Genomic DNA, 20,514 nt, shown 5'->3' with positions numbered 1-20,514 from the left:
GGTATTGTTGGATGTTCTGTATCCCAACACCAATAATCTCTTGCCTTACTGGGATCTCTAATCTATCGATGTCTTTTTTTTCTCCATTACCTCCTTCATAATTAAAAAAAAAAAAAAATCCTTACTCTATTTAGATTCGATGGCCCATGGTGATACTGACTCTCTCCATCTCTCCACCTAGCAGACTAACTTGGCAAGGCTGTAACTCTGGTTAACTTCTAATCCTCACCTCTTACTACCTTTACCTGAGCAGCTGAACATTGCTAAAGAAAATTTCAGAGCCATGCTGGTCTCAAGTACATGATGTTAGACCTCAAGGAGAGAGGTAGTGTCGGAAATTCCATGAATGTACCATAGTGAAATTATTCTCCCACTCTCCTAAGGATAAGAAGGATGACAGATCAACCTTCTCTGATAACATTAAAAACCACATCTTCCCTCCCCCTCCCCACCCCAGCTCTCACCTAATGTCCTGGCTCTTGATTCTGTAGGGAAAACAGGAACTTCAAAGGTCAATTCTTTATCCTTCTACCATCTTATCAAGGTCAGCAACGACCTCTACATTGCAAAACCAAATGTCAATGCTTAGTTTTCTAGGACTCCACCACTTAATCTCTTCCCTCTTCCTGAAACAGTTAATGTTTTCTTCATTTGGCCTCTAATAAACACCTCTTCCTCTCCCTCAGTTTCTACTATCTCAATGGCTGTAACTTCTCAGTATCTTGTTGGATTTTCCTCCTCTTCTACAGACCTCTTATGTATCTGTACACATTGGTAGGTACTTTTATCCAATCTCATGTCTTTACGTGTGATCTCTTCCCTGAACACTAGATTCTGTTTCTAATTACTTATGGCATATCTTAAATACATAACAAACCCCATACTTAACATACTGTAAACAAAAGTATTAATCTAATTATACTCCAAAACATGCTCTTTCCCTAAACTTCTTAATAAGATGGAACTTTTTCATTTTACTCAGTATCCAGATCAAAAACATTGGACTCCTCCTTAATTCTCATCTTGTTCTCTATATTCAAAATAAACCTTGCACCCAACCACTTTTCACATTATTCAACATTATCAACCTAGTCTATTGCCATACTAATGAGATTCTTCTTAGCAGACTACCTATTTCCACTGCTGTTTTAATAAGGACAATAAGAGTACTGTTTTTCAAATGTAAATCAGAACGAGTCACTACTCTGCTCAAAATCCTCCAGTGCTTTCCACCTCCTTCAGAATTATCTCATTCAGGATCTTTCCCTCAGAGATCTGACATAATTAACCCCCCTTCTATGCTTACAAGTGATCTGTCCCCTCTTGGACTTGTTTCCTATCACTCTTACCCACAGTCATACCTTTGCAACTAGACTGTTTGCATCCCAAGCAAACTACTACTTCAGAGCTTTAAGAACATTTCAATATATTTTGTTCTCTCTTACTAGAATATTCTTTCCTCAAATATCATCATGGCTGTCTTGCTCTTTTCATTCAGGTTGAAATGCCACATAAGCAGAGAGGTCTTCCTCAATTATACTATGCAAAGGAATCACAAGACCTATATCCCAAATCTCACCATTCTCTACCTCCTTACTCTGCTTTATTTACATTAGGGCTACAAGTATAGCCCTATAAAGCCATACTTATTCATTTATTTCCTGTCTTCCTCCCCCAATTTAATATAAGCTCCATGGCACCAAGATATTATCTGTTTGATATATTCATTATTTTATCCTCTGAGGCAAAAGCAATGCCTGGATCATAGTATGTTCTTAATAATACTAAATGAGTGAAGATGCAATATTTTTCAATTTTCCCATTTATAAAATGGTAAATAATACATGGTTGTTATAAAGATTAAATATGTTTATGTATGCAAATTACTTGTCACATAAGACCTTGATAAAAGTAAAAATAAAAATATGACCAGGAATATGCCATTTTGTGACGAAAATGACTAACATTATTATTCACCTTGCAGTAACAAATTATCCTATGGAGTTCTATGTGACTTCAGTTTGCAGTTGAATTCCTGCCATGCATTTCAGCATCATCTCTCTGGGTTAATAACTCCCCTTCATGAGTATCTCAGAAATTATTTAGGAAAATAAAATCATGGAGTACCTCTATTTAAAATCAAAAAGAAAAATTTAGTTACTTCTCATCTCATGTTATATCCCTTGAATGTTTACATTTTTTAAGTAAATAAGAAAATGAGAGTAACAGGAAAGTTTCAATTACCAAATTGACACATTTAAAATTGCAAATATTTGAGTGACATCACACAATGGCCAAATAAGACATCGCTTGTTTGTATCCCCTACCCCCAACACCAATAACTTGGCATCAATTCATAGACTAAAATGTCTCTATAGGAGCCATCAAACCTAAGTAGGAGATTGTGAAACCTTAGTGCAGTCCAAGAACAAGAAGAGCTATTTTGAGAAGACAGGCCAACACCAAGTCAGCTGAATTACCAACCATGGTTCTGTCTATTCTCCAAGAAACAGTTCTGTACATCTTAGAAATTGGCCATAGACTCATGTGGCTTTGGTTCTGTAGCAACCACCAATCCCAAAGACATGGAACTCTGTGATGTTTCCCAATAAATAATTCAAATTGTATTTTCAAGGAAGTTCAATGTGTTACAACACAGAAAGACAATTTGATGAAATCAGAAAAATATACAAAAACAAAATGAGAAGTTTAACAAAGAGATAGAAATCACAGAAGGAACCAAACAGAAATTCTGGAGCTGAAGAATACAGTGAATAAAAAGAAAAATGCAATATATAACAATGATAGCAGAATGAACAAGCAAAAGAAAGAATCTGTTAAACAGAAAACAGAACCTTTAAAATTGTATATTCAGAGGTAAAGAAAGCCTACATGAACTATAGGATAATTAAGAGAAGCAATTATTAGAGTCCCAGAAGAAAAGAGGGAGAAAGGGACACAAAGCTTATTAAGAAAAGAAAAATTAGAACTACCCAAACGTGGGGAGAGATTTCCATGTCCAACTTCATGAAGCTAATAGATCATCTCAAGATTTTAATCCAAACAATCTTCTTTAAGGTACATTAAAATAAAACTATTTAAAATCAAAGCAAGAATAGAATTTCAAATGTAGAAAGAGAAAACAATGATTGTCTCAAATAGGGAGCCCCCATAAAGGTTATCAGTGGATTTCTCAGCAGAATCCTTGCAGAACAGGAGATAGTACAATGATATATTCAAAGTGCCAGGGGGTTAGGGGTACAAAAAGCAAAAAACGGAAAACCAAGAATACTTCACCCAGCAAAGCAGTCTCTCAGAAATGGAGACATAAAACCTTTGCCAAACAAAGAGAAGTTCAGGTAGTTTATCATCACTAAATCTGCTTTATAAGAAATGCTAAAAGGAGGTCTTCAAGCTGAAATGAAACAACACTAATTAAGAATGTAAGAGTATATGAAAATATGCAACACACTGGTAAGGGTAAGTTTAAATCAAATTCAGAATACTCTAATATGATGGTGTGCTAACCACTTACCTCTAACAGGAAAATTAAGGGACAAAAGCATTAAAATAATAAGTTACAATAATTTGTTAATGTATACCAATAAAAATGGTAAATTGTAACATCAAAAAATGAAGGCAGGAATAAAAGGGTAGAGCTTTGTATGTGATAAAACTTAAGAGGTTATCAGGATAAAAGAGATGGTTATATCTATAAGATGTTTTATATACTGCCTCATACTAGTTGGAATGGCTAAAATTAACAAGTTAGGAAACAACAATGTGGGTAAGGATGTGAAGAAAGGGCAGCCCTCTTACACTGTTGGTAGGAATGCAAGCTGATACAGCCACTCTAGAAACAGTATGGAGGTTCCTCAAAAAGTTGAAAATAGAGCTACCCTATGACCCAGCAATTGCACTACTAGGTTTTTACTCCCAAAGGTACAAACGTAGTGATCTGAAGGGACACCTGCACCCCAATGTTTATAGCAGCAATGTCCACAATAGCCAAGCTATGGAAAAAGCCCAGGTGTCCATCAACAGATGAATGGATAAAGATGCAATGGACTATTACTCAGCCATCAGAAAAGATGAAATCTTACCATTTACATCAATGTAGATAGAACTGGAGGGTGTTATGCTGAGTGAAACAAGTCAATCAGAGACAGATAATTATCATATGGTTTCATTCATATGAGGCATATAAGAAACAACACAGAAAATCATAGGAAGAAGGGAGGAAAAACAGAATGGGAAGAAATCAGAGGAGACAAACCATAAGAAATTCTTAACTATGGGGAGGAAACTGAGGGTTCCTGGAGGGGACATGGCAGGGGTAGGGTAACTGGGTGATGGGCATTAAAGAGGGCACATACGGTGATAATCATAGAGTGTTAAATGCAACTGATGAATTACTGAACTCTAGTTTCTCATCAGAAACTAATGATGTACTTTATGTTGGCTAATTGAATTTAAATTTTAAAAAAGATGTTTTATATGAGCCTCATGGTAACCAAAAGGCAAACACTTATAATAGAAACACAAAAGATAAAGAAAAGGGAATCATAGCATAGCATTACAGAAAACCATCAATTTGCAAATGAAGACATAAAGAGAGGAAGAAAGGAACAAGGTAACTACAAACAGCAAAAAAATAGTAAAATGGCATTAATAACTCTTAATAATTCATTGTTATTAATAGTCACTTTAATTGTAAATGGATTAAATACCCAATAAAAATACAGAGCGGCTGAATGGATTAAAAAATGAAAAACAAAAACAAAATGCAACTATGTTTTGCCTGCAAGAGACTCACTTGTGCTAGACATACTTAGACTCAAAATGAAGGGATGAAAAAAAATATTATAGGCAAGTAAAAACAAAAAGAGCAGAGCTATAAGCTATACTTATATCAGACAAATAGACTTTAAACCAACACTTACAGAAGAAACAAAGCAGATCATTACACAATAATAAAGTGCCAATCCATAAGGATATAACAATCATAAATATATATATACCCAACATCATAAGACCTACATATATTAAGCAAATATTAACAGATCTGAAATGAGAACTGACAATACAATAATAATAGGGGACTTTAATACTTCATTTTAAACAACAGATAAATATTCCACACATAAAAGTAGTAAGAAAACATTGGACTTAAACCACATTCTAGATTATATATACCTAACAGACATGTACAGAACACTTTATCTATTGGCAGCAGAATACACATTCCTCTCAAGGACATACAGAACATTCTTCAGGGTAGACCATTATGTTAGGTCACAATATAAGTCTTAGCAGACTTATGAAGATTGAAATATACCAAGTATATTTTCCAACCACAATGGTATGAAACTAGAAATCAATAACAAGAAGAAAATTGGAAATTTCACAAATGTGTGGAAATAACATTACACTCCTGAGCACCAAATACATCAAGAAAAAAATAAAAAGGGAAATTTAAAAATATTTTTAAATAAGCCAAAATCAAAACACAACATATCAAAACATGGAATGAAACAAAAGCCATTCTAAGAGGGAAGTTATAGCAATAAACACCTACATCAAAAAAAATAAAAATAAAAATAAAGATCTCAATTAAACAACCTAACCAAAGACCTCAAGGAACTAAAAAGGAAGAACAAACTAAGACCATACCATACTTAACATAAAGAAGGAAATAACAAACATCAGAGGAGAAATAAATTAGAGACCAGAAAAACAAACAACAAAAAATATCAATAAAACAAATAACTTATTTTTTGAAAAAATAAAAAAATGGATGAAACTTTAGCTAGCTTGAGAGAAAAAGAGAGAAAACTCAAATACATAAAATCAGAGATAAAAGAGGAGACATACAAATGATACCACAGAAATACAAAGGATCATAAGACTAATATGAATAATTAAACACTGCCACATTGCATAACCTAGAAGAAATGGATAAATTCCTAGAAACATACAACATACCAAGATTAAATCATGAAGAACTAGAAAATCTGAACAGATTAATTAATTTTAAGGAGACTGAATCAGTAGTCAAAGCCTCCCAATAAAGAAAAGTCCAGGACCAGATGATTTCTTTGTGAATTCTACCAAACATTCAAAGAATTAACATTAATCCTTCTCAAACTCTTCAAAAAAATTGAAAGGAAGAAATACTTGCAAAGTCGTTTTATAAAGCCAACATTACCCTAATATCAGAGCCAGATAAACACTACAAAAAAAGAGAGTTACAGGTCAATATCCCTGATGAATATAAATAAAAAAATTCTCAAAAAAATACTACCTAACTGAATTCAAAAGCACATTAAAAGATCAAGTAGGATTTATCCCTGAGATGCAAAGACATTTTAAAATGCACAAATCAATAAATGTGATACAACATGTTAAAAGAATGAAAGATAAAAACCACACGATCATCTCAATAGGTACAGAAAAAGCATTTGGCAAAATTCAATATCCATTCATGATAAAAAATCTCAACAAGCTGAGTATTAAAGGAACATATTTGCTCATAGTAAATGCCATATATGACCAGCCCACACTAATATCATACTCAATGGTGAAAGATTGAAAGCTTTCCCTTCAACACCAGCAACAAGACAAGGTTTGCAGTCTCTCTATATTTATTCAATATAGGAAGTCCTAGCCAGAGCAATCAGGCAAGAAAAAGAAATAAAAGGCATCCAAATCAGAAAGGATGAAATAGAATGGTTTGTTTTCAGATGCTATAATCTTATATGATAGAAAACCCTATAGTCCACAGAAAAACTGCTAGACATAATTAACAAATGCAAGTAAAGTTGTAGGATACAAAAATCAATATACAGAAATCAGTTGTGTTTCTATACCCTAACAATGAAATATCTGAAAATGAAAGAAAACAATTCCATTTATAATAGCATCAAAAAAAGGTAAAATAGAATAAATTTAACTAAGTAGGTGAAAGAGCTGTACAGTGAAAACTATGTGACTTTGATGAAAGAAATTAAAGATGAGACAAATAAATGAAAAATATTCTGAGTTCATGATTAGGAAGAAGTAATGTTATTTAAAATGTTCATACTATCTAAAGTTATCTATATATTCAATGCAGTCTCTATCAAAATTCTGATAGCATTTTTTATAGAAATAGAACAAACAATCCTAAAATTCATATGGAATCACAAAAGACGCCAAATATCCAAAGACACAAGAGAAAAACAAAGCTAAAAAAAAGAGAGAGAAAGAGAGAGAAACAAAGCTGGAGGCATCAAGCTTCCTGATTTCAAACCATAATACCAAGCTACAGTACTCAAAACAGTATGATACTGGCATAAAAATAGAAACAGACCAGTGGAACAGAATCAAGAGCCTAGAAATAAACTCTTGCATATATGATCAACTAATATTTGACAAGGGATCCCAGCATACTCAATGGAAAAGGATACTCCTTAATAAATGGTGTAGGAAAACTGGATAATCATATGCAAAGTAACGAAACTGGATGTCTATCTTACACCATAAACAAAAATTAACTTGAAATGTATTAAAGACTGAAACATAAGATCTGAAATGATAAAAACTCCTAGAAGAAAACATAGGAAAGAACACCTTGATAGTGACCTTGACAACATTTTTTTTGGAAATGACATGAAAAGCACAAGCAACAAAATAAAAACTAAACAACTGGGACTACATCAAATTTTAAAGCTTTTGCACAGAAAAAAAAATCAACCAAATTAAAAGGCAACCTTTGGAATAGGAGAAAAATTTTGCAAATCATATATCTGATAAGGAGTTAATATCCAAAATACATTTAAAAATCCTATAACTCAATAGCAAAACCAAAATGATTAAAAAATGGTCAGAGGACCTGAATAGAAATTTTGCAAAGAAGATATACAGATGGCCAACAGGTACTAATCACCACTAATCATCAGTGCAATGCAAATCAAAACCACAACCTCACACCTGCCAGAATACCAATCATCAAAAAGGCAAGAGAAAACAATTGTTGGTGAGAATGTAGACATAAGAGAATCCTTGAACACTGCTGGTAGGAATGTAAACTGGTGGAGTCACCCTGGAAAACAATTTGGAGTTTCCTCAAAAAATTAAAAATAGAACTACCATATGATCCACCAATTCCACTTCCAGAATATATCCAAAGGAAATTAAATCAGGATTTTGAAGAGCTATCTGTACTCTCTCATTCACTATAGCATCATTTACAAGAGCCAGGATATAGAAACAACCTAAGTATTCATCTCCAGGTGAATGAATAAAGAAGAGATGTTATATATATGCAATAGCATATTATTAAGCTATTAATAAGCTATTAAAGAAGGAAATCCTATCATTTGTGGGAACATGGATGGACTTTGAAGGCATTATCCTAAGTGAAATAAGTCAGAGAACAAAAAACACTACATGATACCACTTATATGTAGAATCTAAAAAATCGAGCTTGTAGAATAAGATAGTAGAATGGTGATTGCCAGAGGATGTGGAATGAGACTAACAGGAAGATGCTGGTCAGAGGTACAAACTTCCAATTATGAGATGAATAAGTTCTGGGATAATTATAATGTACAGCATAGTGACCATAGTTAACAATACTGTGCTATACACTTGAAAGTTGCTAAGAGAATATGTGTTAAAGTTTTTCACCACACACACATACACACACATACAAAGATAATAATGTGAGGTGATGGAGATGTTAACTAACAGTATTGTTGTAATAATTTTGCAATATATACATATATAAAATCATCATGCTATAGACCTTAAATTTACACAATGTGAAATGCTAATTATATCTCAATAAAACTAGAAAAACTAAAATAATATTTAGTGTACATTTTAGTCTCAAAATTATTAGGCATAACATAACAGGACTTACATATTGCAAATACTTAAATACAATAATATCTAAAAATCAAAGACTCAAGGATCTCAATTTAAAGAGTCTGAGAAAATAAAAGCCTTTCCTTTCATATTAACACTAAACAAGATAAAATGTTTTATAAATAAAAAAGGTTTTGTAAGTAAACTTACATTACACATTTAAAATGAAATGTTGAAAGATTCATTTTTCATATAGCCATAGCAAAGATCTTGTTTTTATGATTTTGTTCAAGCAACCAATCATCAATTCAGAACAGAAAATTTTATGAAAATATATTTTTCTCTTAACATTAAAAAAAAAACCTAAAATGGACTAAATGTTTCACTTTTAAAATAATATCTTTTGCAATTTTTCCCCACAACAGACCTACATTCACAGATATGGCTTCTAACACATTTAATTGTTCCATTAAATTGTCCACAATTAAATTGTTTATCCAGACTATAAAATAAATTGGCTGTTAAATTGAACAGAATTTAACATGTATGTTTGTAATCAAGGGTTTTAACAGAGAGGTTTTAGATTTTATGAAAACTACACACTCTTTCCAGAAATAAGCACACACACAAAATTTTACATAGAATTTAGGGTGATCTCTAAATGAAGAGCCTCCATTATCCCCTAGATTCCATGGACCATAGATTAACCCATAGTTAAACATATAGAAGACATGTAAACATCTGTATAGAATACCACTTCCTGGGGTGCCTGGGTGGCTCAGTTGAATAAGCTTCTGTCTCGGCTCAGGTCATGATCCCAGGGTCCTGGAATCAAGCCCCAAGTCGGGTTCCCTACTTCTCCCTTGTAGGGGAGCCTGCTTCTCCCTCTCCCCGCCCCACACTCATGCTTTCTCAATATCTCTCTCAAATAATTTTTTTTTAAAAAAAGAATACCATTTACTGAATCTGTGAAAAATACCAGGTACTGTCCTAAGTACTTTATTTATTTAATCAATCCTCACAAAAATCCATGTAAAACATGTAGTAGTATCACCACTTTACAGACAACAAAAATAAAGTTGAGAGAGTAAATCACATAGGTAGTGTCACACAACCTGAAAATATAAAATTTGATGCTCTTTCCATCATTCCATTCTGTAATAGCTTTTCTAGGGTCATGTAAAACATTAACTTAGAGGCACGATCTGAATTTAGATCCTTTTGCTTTTTTTTTTTTTCTTTTACTTCACTTACAGAGTAGCACCGAATTCTTCAAGCATATCTGTTCTCATAAAATAGACAATGGAATTCACAGTGGGCCCAATTTTCCATCCCTATTTCCAAGAGAGTATTTAATGCTTATTAATTAGGCTATTGTGTTTTTTAAATATTTCTCCACTATTCCCCAACCCGCAGAACAAATATAAATCATAGACATTAAAAATGTTTTTGAGGTTATTTTAAGTTCACTGTAAAAATTCAGTTAGTCGCTCAATAGTAAGTATTGTTTTTTTTTTTTTTTATTTTAAACAATGAGCTACTCTTTTTCATCCTCAGGGTCTTAAAAATTTCACAGAATTGTTCAGCAATGTACATACAGTTCACACCTTTAAACTCTTTCTGTGAATAAGTTCTTACATGCTTCATAAACACTATACTCAGAGCCATCTAGGCCTTCAAGAAAAATGAAATTACCCAGCTAGCTAGCTCCTAGCATTCACTTGCTAAAATGAACCATAAGAGGATCTTTAACAGTTTGATAAAGCAAGGAGAAACCTGAATTTCAAACTTGTTCTATCCTCCCATTGAAAACTGATGAGTATATGCTAAATGATAACAGAGTTTGTAGCTTAAGTGAAGCAACATATACTTCTCTTCAACCTTAGTATGTGTTGCTGGGTTGGCGGCTATCTGTTGCCTTGTAATTTTAACATATTCATCATGCTGTACTTTCAGATATAAATCATAAGCTTGTTCTAAACCAGATCTACATTTTCACTAAGATCAGGTATGAATGAAAATTTGTCACTTGGTATATTGCAATCAGAATGGACACAACAAACTCCTGAACCTGAAAAAAGATTTATCATTCAGTGATTTGAAATTATTCACTAACACTCTAATGCAAAATTAATTTATGCAACTAATATAAATTTAAAGGATTACTTTTCTTGATATACAGAAAACTCATACAAATCTCTGAGAAAGAAGCTGAAGCTTCAATACAAAGAAAAAAAAATAAAAGCCACAATTATAAGTAGACTGTCCCCACCCCTACAAGTATACAAAAGTAAATGTTCAATGTTAAGAATCTGAAAAATACATATATATGCTGAGAAATTTTCAATGAATTACAACTTAAGAACCCCCCAAAAGTATTGTGATATATTTCCTAATATTTATTTTTAAATATTTGCTTAATTAATTTAATTACAGAATGGAAATGATATTGTATTTACAGCTCTGTTTCCATTTTCCATTCACATTGTGATCATTTTATCATGTCATTAAACATTCCTTGAAAACATCCTGTAGACATATTAAAATAAACAAATCCTTAAGGGAATATTTAGGAAGTATTATAAAGCAATATTCAAATGACTTTCTATCACACACAGATTTTAGAACATAAGGGATTCCCTGTAGGGAGTAGAGACAAAGACTTTGTCCTCTAAAATACTTTCCTAGGCTTTATATAATCTTGCCAACTGACACTATTTTTCTTAACTTTTGTCCTAGATTTATTTTTTTTCTGAGTAAATGTCACACTACCTATGCAGAATTATGTTATTTAACATTATTGTTTTCAGAACCCCTTCTTTGTGATTCCAGAAAAATTAAATTAAATATAGACAGTAAATTATGAGTTTTCTCAAGATAATCAGATTTTTTAAACCCTTAATTATGTAGATATTAGCCAAAACCTCGTTAATTTTTACTTATAGAGCTCTGACCAGAGTTTGCATGCTATTACCTTACATTATATATACATTCTGACAAGAAAACAAATTTCCTAGTCTTAATGTAGAGACTGACTTAGAATATATTTTATAGCTCTGATGTAAATATGTTGTGATCTTCAAACATCCTGAAAAACTGCATTTTTGATCCAAGGTATAAATAGTCAAAAGTTCTAATTTTAGCATATATTCTTTTAAAAAAAAAAAAAATGATTATAAGACTTGAGTGAGGGCAGCCCAGGTGGCTCAGCAGTTTAGCGCTGCCTTCAGCCCAGGGCCTGATCCTGGAGACCCGGGATGGAGACACACCTTCATCTCACTGCGTGGAGCCTGCTTCTCCCTCTGCCTGTGTCTCTGACTCTCAATCTCTCTCTGTGTCTCCCATGAATAAATAAAATCTTAAAAAAAAATAAAGACTTGAGTGGAGGCTATACCTAACTTCAGAAGTTTTATAAAATGTTAGACTAAGAAGAAAATCCAGTTAAATAGTATTCAAACTTGGAATTTCTTGTCCATCTCTAAATATTTGTTTGGATCAAGGGAAATCCACACATGTACTTATTTAAAGTTATTTACATACACATTATGGGAAAAGAATCTTCAGGACTGTAACTATCCTGTTACAAGCCTTAATGACCTCTCATTGCATAATGGATAGCGTCCAAACTCCTTTCTGGATGAGGATATGCATGGCAAATCAGGCATCATCACAGCCCAGGTAATCTGTTTAAGCTTCCTTCCCCCATGCCTTCTCTCCAGCCCAGCAACTCAAGTTTCTTACAAAACACACTTATTCTGTCCTCACAGTTTCACTTATGACTATGGACCATTTGCTCTATTCCACTTTATCAGACTCTAGAGAAGAGCCATGCCTTCAAGATCTCTTCTCAGGTACACTTCTTCCATTAAACTTTTCCTGAATACAGGGCTTTTATTGTACTTCTCATATATGTTGGTGCTTGGTTACATTCAACTGGTCATTATACTCTGGACTATACTCTTTTGTCTGATGTACACAAATTCTTCCTCCTGAACAAGATTGTAACATACTAAAAGGCAATTATAAAATACCCCATGAACAGCACACTGAGATGCAGTCTAGCAAGAATTCAATAAATACTTTAAAGTTTTCTTCCTAAACTACCAATGCAGTCTATTGCTGCACATACTACCACAGCTGTGAATGTGATCCGAAGTAGAAATGGAAAGGTTTTGAAATAGTTTTATTGACTGAAATATAACAACAGTCAAAATGCTTGTCATAAAATTTCATTATGTCCCTAAACTTCAAAGAAGTCACATAAATAAAATAACTAACCAGCTCTTCATTAGCTAGAGCTTAATACTTTCAATGGCTGCCCTTATGGTAAACATGGCATAAATATGGTAAAAAAACATAAATACAAAAATATTTATCTAAATCCAAATCAGTTAAGATTTTAATATTAACAAGGTGAAAAGAACGGGCCCCAAAGAATTTGGGGTAATGTCATAAAAATATGCTTATCCTTAAGAAATCTCTAAATTTAATTAATTATATAACACTTTTACAATCTCTTTTTATTTGAATCTTGATTTCTAATCATTCCTATACTTCTTGGGCATATTTCACATCATAATTTGTCTATTAAAATTCTGATATAATTTTATCTCTTAGTTAATAAAAAAATATTCACAAAGTAGGCAAATTGGTATCATTTTAGGAGAGTTAGAAAAACAAAAATGGTAAAAGATTCTGAGTGACTCCTAGACAAACTCCCTGAGTGATTCTCTTGGATAGAGGAAAATGGACTCACATTTCTTCCAGTAAAAAAAAAAAAAAAAAAAGAGTAAGAATTTTCCACATAGTTGGCAAACAGTTGAAACCAGGAATTCTTCATTTGTAAATACTTAGAATCTACTATATCCATTATCCATTATTTTGTTATGCAGAGAAGGCTACCATCATTATATAAGCTTCAACTATTTTAAATACAAATCCTTTGCCTAAGCTCAGTAAAAATGCTATCTAAGGCTTCACTTCCAAAGAAACTGCAAGGCAATTGAAAATATACATAGGAAATACTAATGAGCATTTGAATTACTCAGCAGCCTGGTCTATTTGATGATTTCATATTTAGTGTCCTGTCTCTAAACATTAAAGGTGTTTATAAGTATCTTGAATCCCTATTTTGATATGCACATTTGTGTATTTACTTATTTTTTTCCATGGGTAGGCACTCTTCATTTCAATTAGTACCAGTTCCTTAAGAGTAAAGTCTTTAATGTCTTTATTAGTTATTCAAGCAGCCAATTCTATGCTTTAAAAGCAACAGGTGCTTACAAAATATAAATTGGAAAATAAATCAATATATTTAAATTTGCCCACAGTAGATTTACGAAGTGGGAAATTTAGTAGAGGTCATTAAAGAAACTTCAAATTTTTCCAAGTTAAACATCATTTAAGATAATAACTAATAATTACTGTGCGCAGAGATTTATGTGTTTTGTTCATTCAGGTATCTCCAGTGCCTGATACATTGTAAGCATGCAAATATTTGCTGAATGAATGAATGAATAATTTTGTTATAATTAACAGGGGATACCTTAAGAATGTGATTTATATTGCAAACAGCATATACTACAAATGTTTAATTCAAACTCTATTGCATACAAATCTTTATCTTTTTTAAATCATTTTATCTTCATATCTTTTCTTGACTTCATTGAACTTAGTATCTATAGTAATAGGAAATGGGAATAGTTTTGCTCTCCTAAATTTACAAACACCTTTTATACCTTTTAAATTTATCCCACTTTCATTTTTTAGTTCAGTGTCCAATTTATAGTAAGAAGTTCAAAAGCTAGGCTGAAAGAACTTAGTTAGTCAAATATTCAACCCTGAAAAATAAAAAGTTGAAAATATCTTCTATCGTAAGTCTGCCAGCTAAATGAGAACAGATGAACATTTTTTAAAAATCTTTTAATCCAATTCTACTAAAATTATTTAGGAAAAACTTTTCATTGTCTTACACTGCACAAGCTACTAGGGGTATCAAAGAAATATATTCTTGCACTGGAGGAATTCACAGAGAGATGTATGCACATAAAGCAATTAGACAACAAGACACAACAACACAGGCTCTAAGGGACACATTGGGCTGGTGACTATATACTATGACTTAGTCTTTGGATTTAAAAGTAATATTTGGATTAGTAGTAACCCATCTTGTTTGTTAAAATGAAGTACAAGCTCATGATTTTCAAACTCCAGATGCATTTTTAATTTTAATAGCCACTAGGTAATAATTGATACACATTTAGAATTAACAATTAAAGTTTTAAATTGAGGTACAACAAAGGAGTCTGAGTAGATTTCTCCTGAATTTGCTATTTTTTCTTATCTATAACTCTTGTACTCTTTAAAATTCAAAGCTTTATTTTATGCATTGAAAGAGGTCACCATCAATAAAGAAACCATCAATAAAAAATTAACTCCAAATAGTATCCTTTTTCTCTAGAAATAGAGTTTGGAAGAATAGGACTTATTATCCATAGAAATAAACACTTTCTGTCATTCAAAAATTTTCAAGTATCTCTATGTGTGAAGCACTATTATAGGGACTCCGGATATAACAGGTAAAAAGACAAAGTTCTTCCTTTATAGTTCCTTTTCCATAACTTATACTCCAGGAAGGGATGGAAAAGATAAATAAGTAACAAAGAATTTTTAAGTGTCAAGGAGGATATAGAGTGACTGGGACACTTCTGAGAAGGGGACACTCTTAAGGGAAATAACTGTTAAATAAGACAGCCAAGTAAGGCACATCTGAGGAAATAATATTGATACTGAAACTTCATTGAAAATGCTCCATGTGAAAATGGGTGTGACCTTGCCACACAACAATCTTGTCAGAGTTTTTGTAGATAAAAGAGAAAGCATAAGCATATTTAGAGATGCCTAAGGGAGGAGGCTTAGCATCATCCAGTTACAGCAAGAAGCCCAGGGCAGCTGAGAAGTCTGGAAGGTAGAGAAAGAGTTGTGCTGTGTGAGAAGGCACTAGGACAAGTGCAGGACAGATTTTATAAGGCATTGTAGGCCATCTTAAGTGGTAAGGGGCAACTTTGATTCTAAGTGCAATGGGAAGGAATTAGAGGCGTCTAAACAAAAGAATTATATTATTTATTTTTTTAAATAACGTGTATTTATTATTGCTACACAATTTGCTAAGTGCTTTATAGATTTTATTTAATCATTACATCAATGCTGTAAAGTCAATCATATTATCCCCATTTTACAGAATATAAAACTGAGGTAGAGAGGGATTATGGAATATGCTCAAATCACAAAACTGCAAAGTGCTGGGAGAGGTGTTCTAAACTAAGTTCTTCATTCCACGGTCTAGCCTCACAACTGTCTATACTCACAAATGGTGCTAGGTTCCTCAGGACATGCACACAACTCAGATGAAAAGGGCCAAACGTGGACACAGGTCACAGAAGAGAAATCAGATGTACAGCTAGAATATAATATTCCTTGAAACTAAAACAATAGGGTATTTTTAAAAAAGATTTTGTTTATTTATTTGAGAGAGAGGGAGAGAGAGAGAATGAGTTGGGAGGAGAGGCAGAAGGAGGAGAAGCAGATTCCCCCGCTGAGCAGGGAAGCCCCATGCTGGACAGGACCCTGAGATCACAACCTGAGCCAAGGCAGACGCTTAACTGACTGAGCCACCCAGGCCCCAAAAGGGTACTTTAGATCGCATTGTAAGTTATTAATTTTATGTAAGTTATTTTTTTGAGAAGCTTGCTTAAAGATATCAGCAACTGTTAACTTTCTGCCACTGTTTTCTCCTCAAGGGCATAATAATTACCTCAAATATCTTTGAATCCTCTACTTTTCCTATCACAGTGCCTTACAAAAAGTGGAGATTTAAAGTATTTGTTGAACAAATGAAATACTAAAAATGAAAAAAAGACTTCCTTGTCACCTGGCATCGTGGGAAACTTTAGCCTTAATAATCCGCTGATGCTGCTTGATGCTGATGCCCGATCTTAGTAAACCAGTTTTCAATGGGTTCACTTTGAACTTGAAGCTGTACTTTGAGAAATCTTGAAAGTGTCTTTAAAAGTTCAAAATCTGGCTGTAGACACTTTTAACTTTACAAATTTTTAGGTATGTTTCCCTGATTTTTGAAACGTCAGGTACCTTGTAGATACATTAAAGCCCCTGCCTTTTGTTTGCTTTAACTAGATAATTTCACAGACTCCTTGTCAGGTGGATAAATATAACTCCTCCCCTGAAAAAGTCCTACTCCCCCTCTGAAATGCTTGTGGGGATTTGTAGCAGCAACCCTTTTCGGTTAGGTTCTGATCCTTCCTGGTAATTTCTTGTTTCTTTCAGGATAAAATGTAATGGCAATAGCTTTGATGTCTTTATCTTGCTTTATTTATCCTTTCTTCTTTAAGAAGCAGTTCTTGTTCATTCTTGGCTCTCAGAATGTGCTTTATGTAACATCAGCATGAAAAGAATTAGAATGGAAATGTATATCCCTTTTTGGAATTGTGTCTATTTACCTAATATAAAATTTACAGCAGTTTTTCAAAAGCATAGTGGAACAATGCTGTATTCATCCCAATTTCACAGTAACATCTGAGCTGTGAACAACCTATCTAACGAGAATGAATATTAAATCAGGACATGTGGAAGAAAAATAAAATAGACCTTTCTTAGTGAAATAAATAAATGATAGATGCACTTCAATATAAAACCTGATAAATAATTAAAACATGGCTTAAAATAAGGGACATAAATTGCCAGAAAATAATTTTGAAATGATTCACCAGTCTTTAAGTGAATGACTTCACTTTCTCAATGGCAATGACATATTTTCAATATCACCCACTCATTTTTTTCCTTTGTTCTTTTCCCACCCCAATCTCTCAGGAACTATAAACTAATATTTATGGCATATTGACTATGGGTCCAGTATTATGCTAGGCAAAATTATCTGTAATACCAAATCTGACCTCAAAAGACATCTTCTTGTTGAAACAACAGTAACATAAGTAATAAAAATATTATTAAGAGCTAGATCATATGCTATAAGAATTGGAATAGGACTTCCAAGAGAGGAGATATCTGTATGAACTGAAGAGTCTAGGGGTAGAATTATGAAAGAAAAAGTATTTTGAGCAAGATATTTAAATATAAAGGCAATTAAATTACCCCTTAACTAGGGCTAGAGGCCATAGGTAATCTGATTCCATTCTCCCTCTCAATTCTTGTAGCCTGCTACTTTCTCTGCTCCAATCACAGCTGCCTTGCTATTTGTTGGTGGACTCACACATACAGTTCATGCCTGTGCACACCCAAAAGTTCAAAAAATGAGTCTTAACCCACTTAAGAACCATTGATCTAAATAACCTTTTATTACGTCTATAAAACCCCTGCATAATAATCTTGGGAATAAATTAAGTGTGAAAACTCAATGCAAACTTTATAATTAAAACCCAAACCAAGAGCAAAAATGTCTTTGCAGAGATTGAACAAGATAGTTCAGAAAGCAATCTTTTAGCTCACTGGCTTTCAAAAAGATCATATTGGCACATTTTCAAATATATCTGACACATATAAAAATATTCTGATTCAGAAAATCTGTAACAACAAAAGCATAGCAAACATAAATGAAATATTTGTGAAGATTTGCAGCATAGCCTCCACCAACATATATTTAGCCATGTCGATCAAGTCAATACATGGCACTGAACTATCACAGTGCCTGGCACTTAGTTACTCAATAAATATCTATTAAATATCTATTAAGTAAATTGACGCATAAATGAAAAAAGAGAATGAGTCACATCATTTGCTTTTTTAATCAGATGGAGCTATGACATCCTGGGAAAATGACCTCACCTTGCATACTCGTTAATGTGGTTTTAACAGGTATAGCTAAAAGACCCTACTATCACAACTAATTTAGGTTTTAGAAAAGGTATTATTGTTTCCCATTTGATTCTTCACCTGATGAAATCTACCTCATTCTTTAAACCTCAGCTCAAAAACAAAACTTTCTGTTAAATCTTATGTAGATCCAGCAATGTCACTTTTTGAACTTTATCCCAAGTAAGTAATTAGTCACATGTATAGAGATATACAAGGATGTTCATCAAAGCATTGTCTATAATAGAAAAAAAATAGATCTGAGTTGAACAGAGTTAGAATGCTAACAAATTATGACTTATCCATTTATGATGACTATGTAGTCAGTGAAAATAATAATTAATATCTATTAAAATAATGGTTGCAAATATTGGTAAGTAAAAACAGTAATATTCCATTTTAAATATATATTTATATGAATGGAATTTTGGAAAAATGACTATTTTTTCTGACATTGAATCAATTTTCTAACATTGAATCATTTTGACATGTTAAAAATTATTAGTTCTGGTGGAGGGACTATATGATTTCAAAATAATTGTTATTCACTTTCTAATTTTTCTGTAGTAATCATATATTCCTTGTGTTATTTTAGAAAGGGACAAATAAAAAGAAAAAACTTTTATAGTTATCATGTTTTCCTACTTTTATTTGCCTTCTAAGAAGCACAGACTCAAATCTAAAGCCTGTTACTAGCAATACATCTAATCCAATGGCATGTACTTTGTGTACTAACCTTATATCTGGCTTCACATTATCTTTATACTTTATTTTGTTTTCATCCTTGTTTCTTCATTCATTCTTATCTTGTTATATCTTTTGTGCTTTTATAAGTCCATGGTTTTAAATATCATGGCATTTAACTACATGGTATAAGGAAGTCTGGGTATCAGCTCCAATAGGTAGTACCACTAGGATAGCAATTAGCTTGGTGAATCCAACACACTTTAAGCTGGTCCTCTGTGCCATGGGTTCAAAACACTAATTTTTATCAGCCCACTAAAAATGGATTTGTCCCTTTAGGACAAATTCTCAGAAACCAGTGAAAAGGAGAATGGCATTGTATTAATTCACAATAAGAAATAAATCTAGCATTTATACCAAATGTCCATATTGACCAGACCAGCTGACTCCCTTCCTGTGAGAAAACTGCAAAGAGAACCAAAATATTAGAAGATTACTTGGTGGTCATGGAATCAGAAAAAGGCATATTTTTATTAAAGAATGACTCTTGGTTGAAACATCTTTAGGCATTCTTATTTACTGTAAGAAAGAGATGGCCTTGCCAAAGATCTCATAACATCAGAGAAAAATAGTGAGGCATAGTAATGTGGATAAGAGCATGGGCTTTACAGAGGGGCAAAGATTCAAGACCCTGGTTCCAACATATTCTATGTGAACTTGAACTCTAAGTCTCAGTTTTCTGTTAATTGAGTATTTATTTAGGTAATAACAGAGGAGGCTTAAGTTTAAACCACTTTAAACTGAGGATTTTGTATACTAAATGTAATAGTTCTGGTAGTGAATGTGAATCCATCAGGCTGGGAAAATAAAGTTGTAATTTTTAAAATAATTGCAACTACCAGGCAGCCCGGGTGGCTTAGTGGCTAAGTGCCCATCTTTGGCTCAGGGCATGATCCTGGAGACCCAGGATTGAGTCCCACGTCGGGCTCCCTGCATGGAGCCTGCTTCTGCCTCTGCCTGTGTCTCTGCCTCTTGCTCTCTCTCTGTGTCTCTCATGAATAAATAAATAAAACCTTTAAAAAAAAAAAGTACTAC

General features: G+C 32.9%; 1 long non-coding RNA gene across 1 annotated transcript in view; it reads left to right on the top strand.

Annotated features, from left to right (window-relative positions):
• Positions 1 to 20,514, top strand: part of LOC140639903 (uncharacterized) — a 41,502-nt gene that overhangs the window by 2,266 nt on the left and 18,722 nt on the right. The gene's annotated exons all lie outside the window — the stretch shown is intronic.

This window comes from Canis lupus, chromosome 9, assembly GCF_048164855.1.
Source record: "Canis lupus baileyi chromosome 9, mCanLup2.hap1, whole genome shotgun sequence".
In the NCBI taxonomy this organism is placed as follows: Eukaryota; Metazoa; Chordata; class Mammalia; order Carnivora; family Canidae; genus Canis; species Canis lupus.
This window is presented reverse-complemented; position numbering and strand designations above follow the sequence as displayed.